The sequence below is a fragment of the Notamacropus eugenii genome, chromosome 1 (genome assembly GCF_028372415.1).
Source record: "Notamacropus eugenii isolate mMacEug1 chromosome 1, mMacEug1.pri_v2, whole genome shotgun sequence".
Lineage (NCBI taxonomy): Eukaryota > Metazoa > Chordata > Mammalia > Diprotodontia > Macropodidae > Notamacropus > Notamacropus eugenii.
In genome coordinates, this window is record NC_092872.1 from 151189579 (window position 1) to 151212024 (window position 22446).

At 36.1% G+C, this 22446-nt stretch overlaps 1 protein-coding gene across 6 annotated transcripts in view; it reads left to right on the top strand.

The window, feature by feature from the left end:
• Positions 1-22446, top strand: part of APBA2 (amyloid beta precursor protein binding family A member 2) — a 364180-nt gene that overhangs the window by 121659 nt on the left and 220075 nt on the right. Inside the window, exon 2 of one of the 6 annotated variants that reach the window (XM_072616716.1) lies at positions 8311-8381. The exons of 4 other annotated variants lie outside the window; for them this stretch is intronic. The gene's annotated coding sequence lies outside the window, so the exon portion shown is untranslated. Of the gene's footprint in view, positions 1-5300; positions 5322-8310; positions 8382-22446 lie in introns of those variants that run through there. One more of the 6 variants, XM_072616722.1, reaches the window with a different exon arrangement.

The window sequence follows — 22446 nt, forward strand, 5'->3', positions numbered from 1 at the left end:
TTTACTTGGCTTTGATTTTTTTTCTCTTGTAATCTGAGGGATAGAGTTTTACAGAAGCCTCTTACCTCACTGTGCACCTAAGGAATATTAGTGTGGTTGATTGTATGTCAGAGGTTAAAGGGATCATTTTAGAGGTTGCTCCATTGAGATGTCTGACCAGATCACAGGAACAGTAAAAAAAAGTAAAAGGGAGACTTAGGTGCATATTTTAACAATTATTCCCTATGATTTAGTTAGATTTACAGAAGGAATGTTGGTTGTTCCAGCATTGTAAAAACCATAAACATAATAGACTATATTATTAGCAAAATAGTATGATTTTATCAATAGATGCAGAAAAAGACTTTTGACAAAATAAAGCATTTATCTTAAAAATACTATAAAGCAAGGGAAGGCTTAAATGAACCTTTCCTTAAAATGCCAAAAAAAAAATCTTTCTAAACCTCAAGAAATAGAATTATATATAATGGAAGTACTAGCAGCCTTTCAGAAACATCAGAAGTAAAGGAGAGATGTCCATTATTATCAAGGTTTTTTAGTATTGTTCTAGAAATGCTACATATAGCAATGATGAGAAAAACAAATTAAGGGAATTGGCATAACAAAGAGAAAACAATTATCATGCTGTAGGTAGATACAGATATAGATCTGAGAGGAGTATGGGACCTACAACCAAAGTGACAGCTTGTCACTATACCACCAAACAGGAATTCCTCCTCCATGCATAGATCCCAGGGTTGTAGTGATGCTTTTAGGGCCTACAGAAATACATGTATGTGTCTATCTTACACACTCACACAAAAGAAATTCTCTATTCCTCTGCCTTCAAAGACTACAGAAAAAAATGGATTTTGGCAACCCTGACCTAGACATGAGTGCCATTTCATCCTCTGTCTCCATTTCTGGCTCTCCTCTTCTGCACTCTCCAAGTATCTGCTAGCCACCCTTTTCTATTCTTGATGAGCACTCCTTCGCATCATCTGTTACTAAGCTATATAACCTCCTTTCTTTCTGTTTTTCTTTTCCCCTGTCTTGTGCTCCTGTCACTCTCAGTACAGATGCCTATCAATAAGAAAACCAGAGTGTTCCTTTGCTTTTCCTCAGCAAACTGACCAGTTACACAGCCTGTTCAATGTAATCTTCAGGTATTCAGTGACTGTGTTCATTATTGGGTTCTCAGGGAAGATATTTTTCTTTTTCTTTCTTTCTTTTCTTTTTTGGCACCAGCAAAAGGTTTCTAGGAGATTAGTTCTAGTTGCTTCAAGTTGGAGAGCTCTTAGAAAAGCGTGAAGATTCAGGAAGGCTTATCTCTGTAAGACAAAGACAATTTGACATTGTTAACTTAGATGGTAGATTATATCAAGTAGTATAGAAGAAGGCTACCATATTACTTTTCTCTTATGCGTGAATTAATGGGAATTATAGGGTTTGCACACTAATGGCACATTGCCACCAGAGCCACTTTCTTCTATCATCCCTATAGCTCTGTAGTTACAAGCTTTAAATTTTTGCTAATATCTTATTCGATACTTTTTGTATCAATAGTCCTTAGGTTTGTTGATGTCTAGTTTTCTTTCCTGCTTTTCCCGGCTTAGGAATCCAGACCATAATTGTTTTATAAAAGGAACTTTTTAGAATGCCTTCTTTTTCTAGTTTTGCAAGCAATTTGTGTGGTATTAGAGTTAATTTATTGATAAACATTTACCTTTAAATCCATTTGGTCTTTTAAAAAAAATTCCTTTGGTAATTCATTTATGATTTAGTTTGCTTTTCTGAGATAAGGTTCTTTAAAGTCTCTGTTTTGTTCTGTTAATTTGTATATTTTATGTTTTTATAAGTTTTCATCTTTTTAAAAAGTGATTAGTTTTGTTGGCATATAATTAGATGAAACAATCTCCTGTATCTTTCATTTATTGTGATTTCTCCTTATCAATTTTTGATTATTGTGAATGTTTTTTATTGTCTTTTCAAAACACTAACTCCTAGTTTTATTTAAGTTGTTTAGGTTTTTGCTTTATTTCTTCCACTTACTTTAGGTTAGGTCTTTGTATACACACATTCCTGTTTTTTATTGAGCTTCTATTTATAATTTTTAAGTCATTTCTTCCTTTATAATTTTATCTTAAGATTCTTTTGATGAATATTATATCTTTAATGCAATAAGAATTTTCTTCTATTTGCTTATGGTTGTTAGATTAGGATTTTGTGCCAAGGCTGAGATCTGATCCTTTAACGCAGTTTTGCATGTGGTACCGAGGCCCAGGTTCTATCTCCGACTGTAGTCCCAGAATAGGGCAATGTTTTACTTGGACTGGGTCCTGCCCACTACTATATACTGGAAACCACTGCCTTGTCTTAGTCTTAGTAAGTGGCCATTTTGGTAGCTTCCTAATTAGTATGCTAACGAGCTGCATTATATCCAGCAACACTCCTGAGTATTACCCAAACTATATTAAAATATAATTGGGAAATATTTAACAGAACTTAAAAAGAATGCAACATAGATAATGTTCATATATAGTTTAAGTTAATGCAAGGACCTTTATGTGGTTTAGTCACTTCTCTTTCTGTTTGACTTTAATACTGTTCCTCTAAGCTATCCTCCATCCAAAAGCCAAAGTAATTTCCTAAAACAGGTTTTGACTATGTAGTGCTATTGAAGAAACTATAGTGATTCCATATGGACTGTAAGATTAAATGTTATTTTGCTTTTATTCCATTTTAAAATTTCTATTTTGAGGCATGTTTCATAATAAACATAATTAGTAAGTATAGTAGTACATGTATATAATAATACATAAATATATTCCTATTAGGGGTGCATGGTCAGTTTTTTATTGGTATAGGGGAGGACTTAGAAATATCTGACTGATAGAGATTTATAACCAAAATAGAGTGAAGATTGTTGCTTTATGGGGTGGAGGAGCTTAGTAGTCTTTTTCTTTGGTTTCATAGCTCCATTTGGTACTCTTTATTTTAGTAGAAAAAGTAAGTATGGCCAGCATCTATCCTATAGCCAACTTAGCTAGAAGTCAACTAGATGACTTCTAAGGCCATAACCATCTCTGGCGCCTATTACTCTAGCAATACAGGCAGAATAAAAGTGTAACATTTGCTTTGGTTTTAAGAGCCATCAGGAAAGGCAGTATACGCTCCAAGAGAAAGAGTAAAATCTTTAAGCTAAGAGGAACCTTGGAATATTATCTGGTCCAACCCTTTCATTTTAAAGGTCAGGAAACTGCAGCCTGGAGAGATTGAGAGATGGAGTTAAAGTCATATAGACAGTGCAGAGCAATGACTAGAATTCTGGTCTTCTGACCTCATCCAGTGCTTTTGATACTTAGGACTGAGGTTTTTGGTTGTTGTTGTTTTTTTTTTTCTTTAGAAAACCTAATATTGAATTTTCCCTACCATTTCCAATTTGAACACTTTTTCTCACTGAGATACAGGCAACACCCATAATACTGTGTTCCCAGTATGTAAAGAACTGTCTGATAATATGTTTATTGAACATGGTGTTAAAAGGAGTCTCCAAATGGGGCATGTTTTAAAGGAGATTTGGCCACTAAAGATTACAAAGAGGACATGTCGTTTTTAATCTTCTAACCCCTGAGAGCCAATCTATATCTTCTCTGGCTTTCAGCTCTGCTGAGTAATAAATAATAGAGATTGCTGAAGTTGTCATTTATTTCTAAAGGACTTTTACTGTGTGGCAACCAACCCTGTGCCATTTTCATTATTCTACTAAAGCATTATCATGCCTGAAAATACTATTGCTTATTGAAGAAATAACATCTCTGTAGATACTCTAAGAGTAGTAAGGATCTGAACCTTTAATATTTGTGGGAAATTTAATCAGTAAGCAACAGGGGGCCCCATCATTGTAGAAAATTAACTTTATTGGAAGCCTTCATACACGTCACTTCAGACATTTTTCGAGCCCCCCCTCCCCCCCCACCGTGTGCTTGACCTTGTAGAATAAAGTATTCCACATGCATGATTTGCCTGCAGAAATTTCGGCAGATTCATATTTTCTTTGTGATGTGTGATACTATAAAGTTTAAAATAGGAATCAATACTTTTTTTTAAGGCCAAGGTTCAGATCCATTTTCTTGGTAGGCCAGATCAAAAGTGGAAGAGAGGAGAGCATTTCTTGAGCCACTGGTGTGATTCTCAAGCATAGGTGGCTATTGGAGCACCAACAGTCATCTGTGACTGAAATAATTGACTTCTCTGCCATCTTTGGTCATAGTTTGCTAACTTTTGGTTAAAAAATGTCTAGGGTCTTTAAAACATAAAAATCTTCAATTATAACTTAAAAATTTTTAGGTTCAAAGAATATACATGGGAACAAAATTCCCTGACAAAAGTTGGTTGACTTTCCACCTCCTAGTTTCTCTCCAGACTTGAATGGGTTTGCCATCTTTCCAAGCTGTTACTGACTTCCTGAGCTCCAGTTCCTTGAAAAAAAGATGTCAATCTTGGAACTGGAATGAAATCCAGAGATCACTTTGATACCTCAATGGGAAAGATTCTTTTTCCTTCAAGATCCTCTGCCTTTTGAGTGAGTCATGAGAAAACTTGGCAGGACAGAGGACTACCTGATTGCTGTATAGACTTTTTCACATTTTTTCAAAATAGTTTTTTTATTTATTGGACATTGATGATAGATGTCTCAGGTTACTCCCTTTCTACCCCCTGGTCTGTTCCCCTCTTATGGGAAGATGTAGATGAAAGTAGAGCAGGCTAGTCAGGCACTGACGTATTGTGATCATCACACAAGTAAGTAAAGGAGATTACTTGGATTTTCTTCCCAGTAGAATGTGTCCTTTCTGAGCTAAGGTATTGTTTTCTGTATTGCCTTTTTATTCCCAGCACCTGAAATGGTGCTTTGCACATAGTGGGCACTATATAAGTGCTTGCTGGTTTAAATTGTTGGAGATAAAATTTTTGAAAATTTTGATTTGCGTAAACTAAAAAAGAATATGCCCTTTATTAACTGGTTCATGTGTGTAACAAGATTGGCACGTATTAGTCTGAACTATGATTGTATTTGTGTGCTCTCATTTAGAGACTCTGAAAAACCAAAGGTTACTTGCGTACGTGGCTAACTTTAGATACATTTTCCTTTCTGCTTTACTGCTAATTAATTTGAGATTGATTTGGTTGTTAAAACAATGATGATATTGGCTTGATAGTTTCTCAGCTTCAGATAATTTGGATCTTGAAAGGATGTACCCTATTAGAAGTTCCCCTTCTCTCCTCTCCACAGGTAGTCCTGACTGTAATTAAAATTCCTTTCCGGGGAGGAGAACATCAAGGTAAATCAGAAAGGATTTTGCCTTCTTTTCTTGGACTACTTATGTATGTATGTATGTATATATATATATATATATATATATATATATATATATATATATATATATATATATATATATATATATATATATATATATATATATGCTCTGAAGATAATGGGACAATTAGGGAATCATAACTTTAAACATCTGAACAGTGACTAAGACTGTGATTAATTGCGGAATGCTCTGCTAATAGAGAGTAAGTATCTTACGCTAATCCCATCAGACTAAGTATCTGCAAAGTTTTCATGGTATATCAGCTTGGCAGACAGCCTCTCCCTTTCCTTATCTGGTTTAGCCCCGCTGCCTCCTTCTACTTCCTTCTTCTAATTCCTATACCACCTCCAGTTGTCTCTTGCTTTTCTGGCAATCTCTGTGTTTCAAAGACCTCTTAGAACTAGCTTCATCTTGCCCCTTTTGGCCCCCAGAGTGGGACATCTCAGAATTATGTTTTATAACAGTAGCAGTGGAAGTTCAAATTCCTGGCCTCTAGTGCCAGTGGGAATTTTTCAAGGTTCTCCACACCACCCCTTACTATCTCCCTCCACAAACTCTTCTGACTTCAGCACATTGGCCCCTTAAATCCATTTGCAGCTGCGTCCTTAGGATCTCATTTTCCTGTTCTAATGAGCGTTTCAGGGACTTTTTGGGCATCATGGTACAGTTTGGCGACTAGAATGATGCCTCGGACACTTACTGTCTGCGTGATCCTCAGCAAGTCCCTTAACTTCTGTCAGCTGCAATTTTCTCATTTGTAAAATAAAGATAACCTTTACATAGCTGTTGAGGTTGAAGAACAAATGGAGTGAAATGACCAATTTAAAGGGCTTTGCAAATTTTTAAGCATTATATAAATATACATGCTAGTTACACCAAAAAAGTGAGGATGACTCTTAAGAAGAAGTCAGTTAAGAGCGATTGTTCCATACCAAGTGCAGATAGAAGAAACCTATGCAGCTTTGAGAGCATTCAGGAATCAATTTCTAAGATATTAGAAAGAGATAATAAATGACTAGAAAAAATCAGATGTTTAATATGTATATATACATACATACCTATAGTTATGTATATATACCAAACCCATATGCCTACTTTTCTCCTCTCCGTTAAATCTGTAGGAGAATAACCCATAATATATTGTATAAGGGCACTCATGATGAAAATGTGAGAAAGAAGAGACACAAGTTCTGTAAATGATATTCTACCACAGGTCACATAATTATAGCCACAGAAATGACTTGAAAGTGTAAAGAATTCAAGATTATATTATGCTTAGTGTTTATTGCTTATAAAAAGCTTTATAGATCATGAGGATTCTCCTCTGAGCAAAGCTATCTTTGTGGTCACATCTTTTGAAGAATCTTATATAATCTTAACATAGATATGGGAGACAGTGAATGATCCTATGTTCATTAACCTCAAGGGAGGTATAAAACAGGGAAATGTATCATCACTACCTGTGTTTGTCACTGCCTTGGAGAATGTCTCTCAAAAATCCCAAATAGAAGAGGGATTCCTTTTAGCTGATGAAGTTCTCCAGCTGTCTCTGTTGGCAAATGACATGTGCTGATTGCTGCAAGTCCTAGAGAATTTCAGGAGGTCCATAGTGAGATTGTCCATTATTCAAAAGAGATAATTCTAATGATCCATACAGAAAAAAATCTAATAGATGAAAAATATCTTTTGGCTAGACAAACCATCTTTTGTAATAGTCCATTTATGAACATATATCTTGGACAGGCCCTGAAGATGTATGTTGAGCTCAGCTTAGAATCAAATAAGAGGAAGAAAATAGAGGATATATTACATCTGGAAAATAAATTGTGTTATTTTAAAAAAAACAACTATAACAGGTTCTTTGACACAAAAATCTAGCTTTTTTGAACTTTATTATATGTTTAAAAGGAAGAGCAAATTTTACATAATAGATTTGCAGTTCCAAGCATGATCATCTTTTTCTTCTACTATGTTATGAAAATGCTTGTTTTATTTCTTAAGTTCAGAATAAAATAATTTTTTAAAAAAAGACTAGATTGAGAGAAGTGAAACATCTTAATGATTCAGAAGGCATTCAGGGATCTGGCTGTACTTCTGAATCATCTTTATGAACACATTTATCATCGTGTTTTTTAGAAATGTGGAAGTGCTACTTAGTAAAAGTTGTTAAATGTTAAAAAGCTACATGTTTTCTTTATTGTTTATGCTCAATTTAGTCATGGGATCTAGTAGTGACAATGTGATATTAATCACCATACATGGAAGATGAGGACAGAACTTTCACTGTTGCCAAACAAGGATGTTTCTAATCAGTTTAAATGCCACTTTTTCTTTGAAGCTTTCCTGAATCCACCTCATCTTGGGGCTCTTCCCCATCACCAGTTGGAACTGGTTTCTCCCACCAGACTTTGTTTTGCATCTCATGAACTTGCCATATGCTATTGTATAATACAGTTTTCTTTGCTTGTGTCCTATATCTTTTCTAGGTTGTAACTTCATAAATATAGGGATCTCTCTGTCCTAAATAAATGCTATTTCTCTTCCAGCATCTAGATTAGCAAGTGTTTAATAATGACTAGTTCAATAAAAATGTACTGATTTACTGCCATGTGTCAGGAATCATTTGACACAACTGGAATACAAAGACAGAAAGACCCTCTGAGAGTTGATATGACTGACCAAATGCATTCACAGTTGGATTAAAATATATCTTCAGACATTTTGAAGAGTATTTAATAATCTATAATTACCAGTGGGAAATTTTTAAACAAGTAAAGGTCACTCTTTAGTGTGCATACTATAGGAATTACTCTGGTGTATTGTACTGTCAGGGACCATGCCTTTGGAGCATTCCTATGATGTTTCTCCTTCTTGGCATCTTGCCTCTTAGCTTGGGGTTTTATTTTGATTTTTCACTGACCTTCATTTCTACTTTCTTCATTGACTGTGGCAGGAGCAGTGAGAAGGAATGTAAGAGACTTTGCCAGTCTTCATTCTTCTTGGACATGCTTCCCACTGGGAAAGGTACAACAGAATCTGAGAATGTAGACTTCCCATCAGCAACATATTAGAAATATCTCTCTGCTATTTGGTGTATCTATGATTTTCTTAAATCCTACTCTATTATCATTTCTCTAGGAATGATTTTAATTCACAGATGCCTGTAACAATTTTAACAAACTAATAGAAAGAAAGCTTGGCATTGCTGAGTTGTTAGCTTAAAGACTTAGAGAATCTGGCCAAAGGGATATCACCTCCTGTTAGAGTCGATGTCCCAGAAATCACCAGTTTCCAACAACAGGTTTATTTCTTTAAACCTCCTCCTACTCTTCCAAAATGAGGACAGAAGCTGAGAATAAAAGATTAAACATTAGAGGAAGAGGGTAGAGCCAGATTTTGGTTTTTTTCTTATTTATAAATCATAGAATCTTGGTGGTTGGAAGGGACCTTGGAGTTAATGTAGAAAATGCATGAGAGACTATTTTCCCCTTTAGAGGGAGATGGAGAGACACTGTCAAAACTACTTGGGATTAGACAAAAAATTTTCTGGAGAAGTTGAGTTTTGAGTTTGGCTTAAAGAGCAAAAGTGTCATAGATCACAGAGAAGGGAAAATTTTTGGTTAGGGGAAATAGTATATTTTATGTAAAATAGTGTAATATATGTATTTGGATGCAAAGATATAGAGGTGAGAATTAGTAAGTTTTGTGGAAGAGAGGGAATTAGGTTAACTTGGCCAGAGGTTAGGGGGAAACGAATGCTAAGTTTGGACAGTTAGACTAGAGTCTGTGGGAGCAGGAGAGCCTCTAAATGCTAAGTGAAATAGATTCTATTTGAAAGGATGGGAAAGAGTGAGTCATTTTAGATTTTTGATTAGGATAGTGACAGATTGCATAAGTTATGAATTGAGAGGCCAGAATCCAGACTCTGCTTTTTACTGCTTAAGTGACTCTAAATAAGTCACTTAACCTCTGGGCTTTTGTTTTTTCCTCTGCAAAATGGAAATGGAGTAGATCAGGGTTCTGTAATCCTTTTCCTATCCTGAACTTCTTTGGTAGTTTGGCACTTATGAACATCTTTGGATGATGTTTTTTAAATGCATAAAATAAAAATGCATAGAATTACAAAGGAAAGCAAAATATTGCATCCAGTTATCATTTTTTTTTAAAGCAAGTTCATGGATTCCAGCTTAAGAACCCCTGGAGTAGATGATCTCTTAGGTTCTTTCTGACTCTGAATCTTTGGTCCTGTTATCCTAAACTGGACCAGAGTTCTAGACATATTGATGCCTTGATAAGTTTGCAATTATCAAAGCCCTACAAATATATCCTGCTCTTTAACAACGCTCACAAAATACAGTACAACTCTTTGTACTATATACTGCACAGTACTTTCAGGTTTATAAAGTGTTTTCACAGAAGCATCATACCTGAAAGTCCCCATGGCACAAGTGTAGGGAAGAGAACTCCAGCTGACTGTATATACTAGCTTTATTTTTTTTATTACCATGGATGGCTGAGGAATCTCTAAGTAGTCCAGACTACTAGATTTAATTTAAGTTGTGATGTGAAAAAATTCTATATATTTGCAAGAATTGATGACCCTTTTAAGTTCTGAAAGTATCAGCAGATCAATGTGTCCCAGAATGTTACAGGAAGATCTGAGGGAAGAAAAGTGAGTGAAAAGAAAGCAGAAATGTAGTAACAAAGAGAAAGGAGAGAGGGTCAAAAAAATAAGAAAGAGAAGAGGTTCAAATGATGATAAGTCAGAGAGCAACATGTCTTCCTGTTTTATGTCTTTGTTGAGTATAGATAGAAGACTATTAAGTAAATTTATATCTGTTTACATCTATAAGTTAAATATTTAGATACCTCATGGAAAAGAGGCTTTTAATAAACTGTTTTTTTTTTTTTGTTTGTAATTATTTTTGGAGGACCAAGAAAGTGCAAGGCAAAACACACAATTGGGTTTCATGGTCTATTTCTTAATTTAAATGTCCACTTTTAATTTTAATTGTAGAGAAGATTTTTGGTGAAGTTCTGATTGTACTATATGGTTTCTTCATTATTCTGTAATTATCCTCAGGTTCCTCTTTTATGATGGGTTGCCTGCTTCTAGGTGATCCCAAGAGTTTAAATAGCTTGTTGACTAAGTGGTCTTACCTCTAGTATAGAGAAATAAGGAGAAGATAATTGATTTTGTCATGTTTTTCTAAACAGGAATGAATATAAAACTTTTGAAACAACTATAAACCCTATCCAAACCTGATTCTTCTGTGCAGTAGAGATCATATCCATAGTTTATTTTCTTTTGACTATTCTCCCATGAAGATAGAAGGAAGTGCTAGATTTTGTGTGAAAGGCAGACAGCAGCAGCTTCCTTCGGTGGAATTGGTGCCATAAACTCACATCTTTTTCCATTTCTAATTTGTATGATTCAACTTCAGAGGGATGTACCACTGAAATCAGGTCACATTTCCTGAAAACTGAGGGAGGTAAACATTTGTATGTAACTCAAAAGTCAGCAGATTTTTGTGATCATTTAGTATGTGCCCAGCACCATGCTATTTTAAGCCTTTTTGAGGTAAACATAGAAATGGATAAAAGCAATAAGGTGTAATAGAAAGAAGTCTAAATTTGGAGCTGGAGGAGGTTGGTGGGTTCTTGACTGAATCCAGACTGTCACTGAATACCTTCTCTCTCTCAGATTCTCTGTCTCTGTCTCCCTGTCTCTTTCTCTGTCTGTCTCTCTCTCTCTGTGTCTCTCTCTCCCTCTGACTCCTTGGGCAATTCACCTGATCTCTCTGCATCCCACTTTCTTCATCCTTAAAATGAGAAGGTTAGTTTACATAGAGTCCAAGCATTTTCTAGCTCTAATCCTAGGATTATTTTCTCCTTACACTCTCAAACTACCGTATGGGTACATGTTCTTCTGTCAACTGAGAGATGCATATTAGTTCTGGATAGGCTAGAAAGAGAAACAAACTTATCCATTCTGACTCAACATTTTATTCTTAATATTTTAAGATATGCAGTCTCCAAGAGTTTCATATTTGGTCTCAGACACTTATTAGCTGTGTAACCCTAGGCAAGTCACTTAACCTCTGCTTGCCTTAATTTCTTCATTTATAAGATGGGAATGATAAAAATTGCACCTGATTCACTGGATTATTGTGAGGATCAAGCAAGACAATATTCATAAAGCACTTAGCCGAATGTCTGGAACATAGGAGGCACTTAATATATGTTTATTCCCTTCCTCCTCCCTCATAACCATAACTCATCATAATTATTAATGCTTGACACTTATCAAACTTCAACGACCAGTTATGATAATTGAGGTTTTTTTTTTCTTCCAAAATGATTAGAATGTGTTTTTGTGACAGAAGCTGTTATGGAAAGTGAGATTTCCTGATTCCATCTGCTGTGATTCAGACTTAGGAAAATTCTACAAATAAAATTAATGACTTGAGGAAGACTGAAGAAATTTAAAGGAAAGAAATCAGCCTCAGTTATTATAATTCCACCTTTTCATTGTCTTCTCCACCTTTATATTAATGAACATGTGATTTACATTTGCACTGTTAAGGATTTTAGAATTGGGGGATATATGCAGTTTGTCACCTACCTACCTTTCTTCCTGTAGAGGTCAGTGTTCTAGTAATGAAAGGTAGGAAGAGCCATTTTTAAGTTTCCTGTTCATATTACATAGGAGCTTTGAAGCCAGCACAGAAATTCATTGGCCTGTTTGTGTCTCAAGACTGTAATTTGTGTGTATGTGGATGGTGTGTATGGAAGAGAAAGGTTTTTGAAACTGAGCTGTGTGTTCTATCTTCCTGAGTCATTGGTACTTCTTCTTCTCCTGTTTCTTCTACTGTTTCTCCTCTTTCTTCATCCTCATCATCAGATGGAATGGGACCAGAACTTTGATTTTATTGATATAGTGGAACTTCTGATGAGTTCCTTTCCTATGCAAGTCTGCTGCTGTTTCTTCAAGTTATAGTCTTAGACGGTTGCCTGGGGCTTTGAGAGGTTTAGTGACTTGGAAAAAGCATGTCAGAGGCTGAACTAGAACTCAGGTCTTCTTTACTTTCAGACCAATTATTTATCTGCTTCACCAAGCTGCTGCTTTAATGATGATTGGCATTTGTATAGTGCTTTAAGTTTTATTATGTACTTTACATTCACAGACTTTACATCTGTTATCTTATTTGATTTCTCACAACAGCACTATGAGGTGGGTGCTCTTGACTGTTATTTTTATACATATGAGGAGACCAAGGTGTGACCTGTCCAAGGTCATCTCACCTGAAATCCAAATATCTTACTCATTTCAATATTGCACCAATGAATGTTACAAAGAATACATTAGTCTGTGTAACTAAGACCAGAGCATTTTTGTGCTGTTATCCGGCAATCCTTATGGAGGAATTTATTGCCTTTTAGGTCTTATCACCTTATGCCATTACAAATAAATGAAGAAGAAGCCCTGTTGTGAATTTTCATCTAAAGTGGACCTAGCTTAATGTTTTAGAGCTATGGGTATTCACAAGTACATCTAATGATTCTCTGATGAACTAGAGAGGAAATGCTTAACAGAGTTAAAGGGATGAGAAGGTTAGAACTAGTGAAGTTTATTTTCCCTTCTGTTTTGTTACAAGGTGGCATTACACATTGAAAAGTTTGTCATTCTTTCACAGTAGGGGTGTGAGCATAATCAGGTCATTTCTCAACAGCGAATTCTCTGGCTCTCTAGCCTTTGCTTATTGAACTCCCCCTCCTGAATCCATAGAACAGCAAACACTGTCAAGCTACTGGTTTGTTGCTTTTTTTTTTTTAAAGTATAGAACTTAACAATTCTTTATTAAATTTTTAATATCATACAGTGAGAATAGCTCTATAATTCACCTCCTTCCATTTCCTTTAGGTGGGAACAGAAGAGAATTGTTCTAAGTCCTTGCAATCCATAACAAGTCAGGAATGCACTTAAAAAAATATTTTGAGATGATGTTCATGCTCCTTCATGATAATTCAACAAATGCTATAAATTCCACCCCCCCCAACTTGTGTTGTTGTTGTTTTTTTTTTTTTACTGAAATTTGTAGCAAGAAGCAATTGAAAAAACTTTTGCTATCATCAGGGGTTGTATTGCATTTTCCAAACGATATATTAAGTTTAGATTCTGAGTTGTTTGATGGTCCTGAAAGTGCTTTGAGCTCTGGTAGATCACAAGATATTAGACTTTAAAATCACATAAGTCTGATTACTATTTGTTTTTCTCTGCCTTCACTTTATTCCAACACAGTCTTAGCAAGGGATAGTTGTCTCGTAATCTGTTGGGGTGGATCAGATAAATGTTCAGAGACAGGCTTGGAACCTACATCCAAAATAATGAGCCATAGGGATTTTTCTTGATTCATGCCTTTCTTGACCTACACCAGTTTTCAAGTCATCATTGCCTTCTGGTTCTGCTCCTACCTCTTGTTCAGTGGTGTCTGACTCTTCATGACTCATTGGACTACAACACACCAGACTCTTCTATCCTCTACCATCTCTTGAAGTTTATGTTTGTGGTTTCTACTCAGACCTCTTAGGCTGCTCCTTTGTCTCTAGATAACATTTGTCTTTGTGTCCCTGCCACTTAGTCCAGAACCTATCACAGTAGCTACTTAATAAAATGTTTCTTGACCAACTCTTATTCCTTGTATCAGCTTTTGATGTTGATTCTTATTGTTTTTCCCTCTTGTCAGGGGAAAAGAAAGGTATTCTCTTCTGGTTTTCTCTTTCTTCCTCTAGAGGGAAAGTTAGAAGTGGCAGTGGAGGGGAGCAATGAGGATGCTGATTCCTGCTTCTAACCCATGTTGAGTGAGAGAATAGTGAAGGAGTCGCCAAGGTTAGAAAGGATAACAATTCGGTGTCTTCAGAAGAAAGCTAGTTTCCATGAGTGCCAAGGAGGATGAGAAGAAGAGATCTAGGAGAAGAGGGGACGTTTATCAAAAATTGGACCAAGGATAGAAATTGGGGTGGTGAAGACTGAATGAGAGAAAATAATTGTGTTGTAAAAAGCAGGGTGTTTATTTTTGTGTTATTTTTATTTTAAACTTGGCAGAAAGTGGCTCTGAATAAGGGATATTAGAATAAGAGGGGATAGGAATTTTCTAGTCATAGAATAGGGAGAGCACCAAATTAAGGAGAAGTTAATAGATAAAGCCCTAATTTGAATGGTGGCATAATGTCTCTGCTGATTGTGTTTTCCAGGGTATCGCAACCCCCTAACCCTTCCTACAAGTGATTTCAGCAGAAGGAAGGGCTGAGATTTATTTTGTCTGAAAAGATACTGAGCTGAGGGTCAATTTCAAATAAATAAAAAGCTCTAAAGCACAATTTCAGTTTAAAAAAATCTATGGTTCTGTGAACAGTACTCACCCACAAAGAAGAAAAACTATCGTCATCTGGTGATCAGTCACAGAATCTATCCCCAATATTATTTAAATGAGTCATAGAGGTAAGAGTTGAGAGTGGCCCTCCCAGTTAATCCCAATTATAATTTCTGTTTAAAATTTTTTTTGAAAATTTTAACAACTACAAGAAAGTATAAGAGGTCAAAAGTTTCTTTTAAGAGAAAATTGGTAGATGATATCAAACAAACAAACAAATAAAAAAGAACACATACAAGATAAATGTCAAAATTTCCCACAATGTAAAATCACAGACATCTGTTGAATTAAGAGATCTGTCTGTGTAAAGTCAAATATACTCATTTTTGCTTTAAATGATGATATAATTGTATAGTAAACTTTTATTTTAATTTTTATAGACAATTAAAAAATTAAACTAAATCTTTTTATTATTATTACTTTTTAAAAACTGTATTGTTTTGCTACTGCTAGATTGACTGTGGTATAATGTAGTTGGCAAGATCTCTGGACTCGAGAGTCAGGAAATTTGCATTCTGGTCTCAGTTTCACCAATAATTTAGCTACATGGTCAGGCATGTTGCTGCTGGGGAGGCTGGGTCAGACGATTACTTTAGTTCAGGAGGTGCAGTGGTTTAAAACTGACTTGTTGGTGTCTGCACTAAGTCTGGCACCAATATGAGACCCCAGGGTAGGAAGGTAAGGAGGTTTCCCAAGGAGAAAACCAGCCCAGATCACAAATGGAGTAGGTCAAAGATTCCATGCCAATTTATTATTAGTGGTATAATTAGTGGTATTAGGGCTGATGAGCAGCCACATTACACTTTGAACTGCATAGTTTCAAGCAGATCATTTATTTGTTAAGTCACTTTTCTCATCTCAACCTCTCAACTTCAATAAGGAGGTTGAATTAGATGTTCTCTTTCAACCTAGATCAATGAATTGATTGTCTTTGATATCTAATATCCTTTTTGATATAAACATTTATTAAGTGTAAATATTTATTATAAATCTTTTGCAGTTTGATGGAGTGCCCATTTCCTTCTGTTTAATGCCTTATTCTCTGATGTTATCCATAGAAGAAAAACTTGTATTGCAAGTTACTTACTTTTTCATCTTAGAATGCAAAATCCACACAAGAAAACAGGACTATGCTATTATACTTGTTATATATAAAGTTGGCTAAGTAGGTACTCTTCTGTGCTGAAATAAATGGAAATAATATTGTTTCAAGAACCTACAAGAAAAGTATAGTTTTGAAAAACAAGGGTTATCGACTATGAGAGATGATCATGAAAACTGAACTAAAAATATCCATTTATTACTAATTTAAAAAAATAAAATTATTTTCAAAGATATTAGGAACCCAATCATATATTTAAAAAAGACAACTCTTAGAATTTCCACTCCTTAGACTACCCCTTCCTCCTGTGTTCCTTCTATTTTCTGGCTCCCATGGAGACCTGCCTACTTCTGGATGATGCAGAATTTTTAGCCCAAATTCTAGTATTGACCTCACCTTTTCTTATGCTGTCCCTGTCCTCACTGACACCCTGGTCCTCGAGTCATTCAGAATACACCTTCATACACCTTCTCTGCTCCTGTTTGCATGCTGCTGGAAGAAACTTGAAGAAAGGGAAGGCAGCCATGCTGACTGGGACCACTTCAGCGTTCTGTTATATAACTTTAACTGGGCCCTTAGTGCAGAACCTAGCACTCTTCCCTTATTGATTCTCTGTTTTATACTTCAACACTGCTTTTCATTTAAATACACAGCATCCCTTCTTTCCACCATTGCAGTCTAAGTCCTTGTCTTATACTTGATTGAGAAAATAGAAGTCATTCTCTACGAGCCTTCTCTTCTGTCATCTTCATCCCACAATTCGAAGGCATTATTCCTCATTCTTGTCCTCACTCTTGCCCCTCTTCTTGCCTAGGCCAATTCCTTTACACATACCTTTGAGTCTTTCCCCTCCTAGTTTCTTTGTCAGGTGGCCTCTCTTCCTCTAAGCATCAGCTCCTTCCTATCTATTGGTCCTTCATTGCTGTTACCAAACATATTCAACTGTCTCTCATTCTTAATAAACCCTCACTAACCCTTATCCACCCATAACCTTTTGTTTGTTGTTTTTCAGCCATTTTCAGTTGTATTTGACTCTTTGTAGCTCCATTTCGGGTTTTCTTGGCAAAGATACTGGAGTGGTTTGCGGTTTCCTTTTCTAGCTCATTTTGCAGATGAGGAAACTGAGGCAGACAGGGATGCATGACTTGCCCAATGTCAGAGTTAGTAAGTGAGGCCAGATTTGAATTTAGGAAGCTTATTCTTCCTGATTTCAGGCCCAGCACTTTATTCTCTGTTCCACCTAGAAGTCTTCCCTACAAGTGACCGTGATTTCTCCTTTTTTGAGCCAAAATTCCTTGAAAAAAGTCATCTGTGTTTGTTGTCTTTACTTCTTCTCCTCTCATTCTCTTCTAGACTTTTTGGAATCTAGTTTATGACATCATTACTCAACTGCAACTGTTCTTTCCAGTGTCAATTAGTGATCTCCTCATTGTAAAGTTTGAGTCTTTTCCAGTTCTCATTCTCCTTGACCTCTTTGTGGCATCTGACATTACTTTCTTCCTAGATACTTTCTCATCTTTGGATTTTCTTGATTCTCTTGTTTGTTTGGCAACTTTCTAACATGTTTAGTTTTGGAAATGCTTGGTGGGTCATCATCGTGAGATGCCTTGTAACTGTGTCTGTGTTCCAAGGCTTTGTCCTTGGTGCCTTCTCTTTTCTCTCTAAAATTTCTTGATGACAAATTTATATGAGTTTAACAACTGTCTCTATGCTGATGACTCCTAGTTCTGTATTTCTTCTGCCCTTCAATTTCACATAACTGTCTACTAGAAATTTCAAAATGGATGTCCTATGGATCTCTTCAATGCAACATCTTTCCCCCCAATTTTACCTCTGTTCTGAACTTTCATATTTCCTTCATAGCACTACTATTCTTTCTGGTGGTTTCAATGTTGATTCCTCACTCTTTTTTTTTTTTTAACCCCCATGTCCACTTAGTTAGCAAATCTTATCATTTCTATCTCATAGGATCTCTTGCATGTGTTCCCTTTTCTCCGCTCATACACCAACCATCCTTGTTGAGACTCTTATTTCCTCTTTTCTGGACCATGATAATAGCCTTCTAAATGGTTTCTCTGCCTCGAGTTTCTCCCCTCTCCAATCTATCCTTTGCACAGCTGCCAAATCGATATTCCTAATGTACAGGTTTAATCATGTTACTCTCATTCATTAAATTCCAGTGGCTCCCTTTTACCTTCAGAATCCAATGAAAACTTTTAAAAACATTTCACAACTTTCCCTTCATAAAACTTTCACAACTTGGGCCCACCCAACTTTCTAGCTTTATTGCACGTTATTCCTTTCCATGAAAATTGCAGTCTCGCCAAACTGGCTTTCTTGCCTTTTTTTTATACACCACTTTCCATCTGCCACCTTCACACCATTGTGCTAGCTTTCTCACATGCATGGAATGCACTCCTTCTTCCTCTCCATCTTTCAGAATCTTTGGTTTCCTTCAAAGATCAACTCAACCACAACTTCTACATGAGACCTGTCCTGTTTCCCTCACTGCTAGTGCTTTTCCTAAGAAATTACTTCATATATACGTATACGTAAATTTTGTTTTCCCTGGCCAGACGATAAACTCTGTAAGGGCAAGGACTATTTCAGCTTTTGCCTTTGTATCTGTAGCACTTAATACAATATATGTCACACAATAGGTGCCTAGTAAACGCTTTGTGCTTGATTGAGAGTAATGAATAGCAAATAAAATTGAACTTTGTCTTTTTTCTTGTTTGCTTTGTTTTGTTTTTGTAAGGCAGTTGGGGTTAAGCATCTTGCCTGGGATCACACAGCATAAGTGTCAAGTATCTGAGGCTGGATTTGAACTCAGGTCCTTCAGACTCCAGGGTTGGTGTTCTATCTACTGTCATACCAACTGCAACATAATTGAACTTTAAAAAAAACTCCTATAAATGTTAGCTATTATTAAATGCTGCATTTTTGATGATATCAAATTGGACATATCTAATATGACTTACAAGATCAATATTTGATTTTTGTTTTATAAGAGAACTGAAGATTGAGTTTTCTAGGTATTGTTCTAAAGGAGTGTTTAGAAAGAAGTATAACTAACTCTTTCTTTTGATAGTGCAAGCTTTTGGAAAGGGTTGATTTAGCAATGCTACCTTGAATAAATATGAATGATCCCTTCCAAAATAATTTATTTTATCACTGTCCACCAAAGTCCTACTTTCATGTCTCATTATGGAGTGGAGGTGACCCAGTGTTCTCAAAGGCTATGCCAGTAGAGCTTAAACCTCTGATAAGTCTAAGCCAGATAGAAAGGTTTTAAGCTCCGACTCAGTGATTGACTTTATTCCTGTTATCAGAGAATCAGTCTAGCTAAGTTTGGAGAAACTCATAACCAGGTTACCCCGAGGGGGATGAATTTTTTTTGCCATAGCATCTTACAAGGCAATTTATATTAGAGAAAAGAGTGACCACATTGATAAGATTACAGATCTTTGCAAGTATTATTTTGTCACCCTCCAGTCATAATTTGGAGAGAACTCAATTCCTGAATACAGTTAGAGAATCATAGAATTTTAGAGCTGGGAGGGGTCTTATTAGTCATCTAGGCTAATCCCAAATCTGCCAAATAATGGTGACTCTTGCGTAGGTCATTGGAATGACAGCTCTAAGAATAAACACAATTTTCTTTATGTTAATAGGCATATTTTCTTGAAAATATTCCTAATTTTTGAAATGAAATATATAGTTAATTTCAACTTTAATGTTTTTCAAAATTAGATCATTAAAAGATAAGTAAAAATCATCAAACAGCCTTTGGCCAATAAGAATCAGCATGCCATTTTTCTTTGGCCTGATTTTGGTACCACAGAGAAATAAGGAAAGATTAGCTGAAAATGTATGTGCATTGGATCGTTACTATATTGTACAACTTGCATTAAGAAAAGCTCCTTGCCCAATTTGCTGGAATTCAGGCCTGTTTTTTCCCCCAGGAATTAATAATAGAATGAAAGTCCCCCAAAATGACTTTGCGTTTCATGTTTAATCGGCCTTTGTGACGTCCACAGTGGCATGTCATCTCTGCAGCAATGTGTGGGACCAAGATAACTGCTTATGCTGTTCTTACCACATGATCCACAGCAGCAGGGTTTTTCCAAAAGTTACTAAGATGGCAGCTAATATGGTATTTTTTACTTCTGTGGTTGGATTGTCGATGATGGGAGTTTGCTTGAAAATGCAGAGAAAAGCTTAGAATATTACTATACTTTAACTAAAAGCTTACCTGGGAGAATTTATGCAAAAATAGAAAATTGTGAACATATATTTGGTCTGAATTTAATCACAAGAGATGCTTTCTCAGATTGCTTGTTATGTGCAGAGCATTTCTTATCCATGTTAGCTTTTGCCTAGAATCGGAACCTTACTATTACCTGCCTCCATTATTACCAGTTTAAACAACAAAAAGTGTCATCACATACTTACATATAGGATGCCTCCCCATTTGGGGAAGCCTATTCTAGAGATTTCCTCAAATAGCAAATCCTTGAGTATTTGTTTCTGTCAAAATATGCTTTACATAGCTGTCTACATTTCTTAACAGAACCCCCTCCCCTTCTCTCCCCTCCCCTCACCTCCCTTCCCTCTTTCAATTCCTCTGATTATATCAGGGAAAAAGCTTCTATTCCATTCCAAATTGTCTTTAGCACCTGCTGTTGCTCTCAACAAAGAAGATATACTTAGGGCTTACTTCTGATGGTGGCAACAACAGAACTAGGAATGAATCAATCAGTACCAGTTAAGGAAATGCAGTTGCATCCATGTTGTGTTGTTTGAAAATACATTGAATATTTGAAACTGGAATCTTGGATGCATGTTCCTGGAGGAGCTCCCGTATATGTGTGTATACATAGATACATATGTATATATGTGTGATGCACACATATATACATGTAAATCCACTTATACCAGGAAGGATGCATCTATACCAGTACACACACAAGGAAGAGCCCTTTTAGACTTCACTAAAGTGTAAGATTGTAAGGGTCAAAAACAGAAATAATGAAAGTTAGGGTAAGGCCCTTTCCAGTGTAAATGGAGTATTCCATAGGTATGAGAATATGTACCATTTAGACTTCAGCAAAGTTAAAGCAAATCTTAAGGAGCAAATAAAAAAATTGAAATGTGAGAGTTAGGCCGTTTTAGGTGTAAGTGAAATATTCCACACCTTGTAGGGGACCTGAGGCACTAAATAACTCACTTCCATGTGATGAAAAGACCAGTAGAGACAATGCACTTTCCCCAAGGCACAACCTGCCCTAGTACTTCCCATACTTATTTGTATAAATCTAATAAGAATTTAGAAAATGTACTGAATGGTCACCATAAGTGGAGATAAGTTCCTTCATAATGGCAATCCATATTTAGACCAGGAAGAACTGTTATATAGTAGAGGTTATATATACATCTTCCACCTGAGTGGGAAGTAAAAAACCTCAAGGCCTTGACCCTGTGGCAGCAGAACTAGAGAGATTTCTGTCAGTCCTGGACTAAAGGCCTTGCGTCTTATGTAAAAGTATAGCAGCACTCAGCCAACCCTCAGGCTAAAGGTAGTGGAGAATATAGCTGCTCATCAAAGAGAGAGGGCAGTAGAATGATCTATCTGGCAGAGATACTTTGCCCTGAGAGGGCAGCTAGGTGATGCAGTTGCCTGGAGTCAGGAAGACCTGAGTTCAAATTTGGTCTCAGACACTTATTGGCTTTGTAACCCTGGGTAAGTCACTTGCCCTGTTTGCCTCATTTTCCTTATCTGTAAAATAAGCTGGAGAAGGAAATGGCAAACTAATCCAGTTTCTTTGCCAAGAAAACCCCAAATGAAATCACAAAGAATTGGGCATGACTGAACAAGCTACCTGCCTGGCTAAGTCTAGGCATCAGTTGACATGTCCGGAGAGATGCCACGCCTTTCAAGAAATAAGCCCCTCTGAACTAAGTCATATAGCAAGCTGAGATGCCAATCCCTGAGAAGAAAACTCAGTTTAACAGCTCATGAATTACTATCCCTTAGGGTGCTTCCTAGAACTTGAGGTCACCATTCCTTTTCTGGGACCTTTGAATCTAAGTACAGGTTGTGGGAGAGAAAGTTATATACATGTTTGGTTTGAAATGACAATTACTTTACTGCTTAGAAATTCAAAAGTTTAGAAATGCAATGTATAAATCTTAACATTCTTACTTGAAATTATTCTGAGCATCTAATATTCCCTGTTTTACTCAATCTTTGAATGTGAAAATGATGTGAGAAGTGATACCTGCTTGAGTAAAGTCATATTTTGAAAATGAAATCCATTTCTCTGCTTTATTTTCTGGTTGAGAGAGCTCATACTTGTACCATATGTGTGGGGAATAATTGGTTTTAGTGTGAAATAGCTGACACTTCTAGGATCATGGCATAATATTCAATTTCTGACTGTTACAGTTTCATGTTTTTCCTTCCTGCTTTTCCAAAGGTGCCACTATTCAGAACCTGATTATAGTTCCTCTTCCTTAGTTTTTATTTTAAAAAAAACATCCTTTCAAAGGC